The following is a 2,305-nucleotide window of genomic DNA, read 5'->3' as shown; positions in this document are numbered from 1 at the left end:
AAAACACCAAAATTGGGAGGTGAATTAAATAATAATAATAATAGCAAAAAGGCTTTTAAAAATAAATAAATAATAAAAGCGAGAGAAACCGGCGGGGGTGCGCGCCCCCTCACCCGCCCCCCGCCCCGGCCGCAGTGACAGCCGGCCCCGCAGGACCCCGCGGTGCGGCGCAACGGGCGCGGCCGCGGAGCCCCGACGGGACGGGACGGGACGGGACGGGGCCGCCCGCGCGCGGACCCACCTCGCTGCCGTCCGGAGTCCGTCGTGGCACTTTGTGCCGCTCGCCGCCCGCCGAGGCCCCGCCGCCGGCACCGCCCTCGCTGGCGCCGCCGCCGCCGCCGAGCCCGTGCGCGCGGCGGGGCGGGACGGGGCGGGACGGGCCGGCACGGGGCATTGTGGGGGCCGTAGTCCCCACGTTGCGGGGACCCCGCGCCGGGATGGGGGGCGCGAGCGGGGGACGCTCCTCGGTTCCCGCACGTCTAGGAAACGCTCGCGCCCTTCGCGGCGCTCCCTGGTCCATGCGGGAAGTTTTGGGGGTTCACAGGAGAGGGCCTCGCCTCCGTGCTCGTCTGGATCAGATGCTCCACAGGGATGTCCCACTAATGATGAGGGCTTTGGGAATTTCAAGGTTTTGTTTTGTTTCACTTTGCTTTTTAATTTGAAACACAGGAAGTTGCATCTCCGTGTGAGGAAGAACTTCCTTACTGTGCAAGTAACAGAGCACTGGAACAGGCTGCSCAGAGAGGTTGTGGAGTCTCCTGCCGTGGAGATCTTCAAAACCTGTCTGGATGCCACCCTGTGCCTCGTGCTCTACATGTCCCTGTTTGAGCAGGGAGAGATGGACTAGATGGTCTCTAGAGGTCCCTTCCAACCTCAACCATCTGTGATTCAGCTTTGGAGATTTACTTTTGTTGCCCCCCTTGTAGCTTAACCCATGGTCCTTATCTGGTGGTTGCAAGACCTTGGCAAACTGGAGGCACTGCAGGAGGTGGGACTGACCACACTCAAGGTCAGCAGAAGCCCTGGGAGGGGAGAAAGGACCCAGCTCTCTCCCAAGACCATCTTGGGGTCCCTCATGGTCACAYCTCCATCCTGAAAGGTCCTTTGGGTCTCCTCTAAATGTCCCCCTGTCCCCAAGCAGCAGTGTTGCTCAAGAGCTCCTTCGAAAYGCAGCTGCTGCCGACCCAGCCATGAACATGCCAGATGGGAAAGGAGCAGTCAGGTTGAGATAAAGCAGCGCGGGATGCCGGTGTAATTCTGCCTTTTCCYACCACTTCAAAGACTCACTCAGGATTAAGGCCAGACTTAGCCCTTGTACTGAGTTAGTACAGAGGCAAACATGCTTCCAAGAACCCTAATTCCAAGTCAGAAATAAAAGGATCATAAGTCATTCCTGAGTATACACAGCTGGTACTGAGCTGGGGAAATCTTGCAGACCTTTGCCCATGTTGTATTTGCTGGGAAGAAAGAGGCTGTAATTGCCAGGGAAGTGCTGGCCTCAGCATTAGGCTCTTAGGTTCATCTAGCAGAACCCGGCAGCTCCAGCATGCTCCTGCAGTCCAGCTGGGGAGCTGGTCCTACCTGGTGTCCTTCAGAATAAAGTCAAGGTGAGATAACCTGCTTGTAAGACAGAGCTGTCTTCTACGTGAGAASAATGATTCCATGACTGGATGGAAAAGTTGAGGAGTTTCCAAACAAGGGATGGAAATACTGGCCAGCCTACTGGACCCATCTCAAGAGCTGGAGATGGGAGTCACAAAAGAGACCCAACTCTAAAGACCAAGGTCCTGAACTCAGCAGGAGTATTTCTCAAACCTAGGACACATAAATGGACAAATCTAGACAGGGACTGTATTTCTGCATCCTGCAGGGCTCATCCATGATCTGCCATGCTCAGAGCAGAGCCAAAGTCATGGCCAGAGCTGCCCATGATGCCCAGAGAGAGAGAGAGAGAAAGAGAGAGAGAGAGAGAGAGAAGTAGAAAGAGAGAAAGACAGAGAGAGAGAGAGAGAGAGAGAGAAAGAGAAAGGGAGAAAGAGAGAGAGAGAAAGAAAGAGACAAAGAGAAAAAGAGAGAAAGAAAGAGAGAGAGAAAGAGAGAAAGAGAAAGAAAGAGAGAGAGAGGAAAGAGAGAAAGAGAAAGAAAGAGAGAGAGAGAGAGAGAGAGAAAGAGAAAGGGAGAGAGAGAGAAAGAGAAAGGGAGAGAGAGAGAAAGAGAAAGGGAGAGAGAGAGAAAGAGAAAGGGAGAAAGAGAGAGAGAAAGAGAGAGAGAGAAAGAGAGAAGGAAGGAGGGAAGGAAGGAAGGA

General features: G+C 54.2%; 1 protein-coding gene across 3 annotated transcripts in view; it reads right to left on the bottom strand.

Moving 5' to 3' along the window:
* The window catches only part of RRBP1 (ribosome binding protein 1), a 20,830-nt gene extending 20,543 nt beyond the window's left edge, over positions 1-287 (bottom strand). For all 3 annotated transcript variants that reach the window (XM_026041724.1, XM_026041725.1, XM_026041726.1), the window contains exon 1: positions 242-287. The gene's annotated coding sequence lies outside the window, so the exon portion shown is untranslated. The remainder of the gene's footprint in view (positions 1-241) is intronic.
* Positions 288-2,305: the final 2,018 nt, after the last annotated feature.

Source organism: Nothoprocta perdicaria, unplaced genomic scaffold (genome assembly GCF_003342845.1).
Source record: "Nothoprocta perdicaria isolate Ctin4 unplaced genomic scaffold, notPer1 scaffold_290, whole genome shotgun sequence".
NCBI lineage: Eukaryota > Metazoa > Chordata > Aves > Tinamiformes > Tinamidae > Nothoprocta > Nothoprocta perdicaria.
Note: the sequence above shows the minus strand (reverse complement) of the source record. Positions and strands in the feature narration are given on the sequence as shown.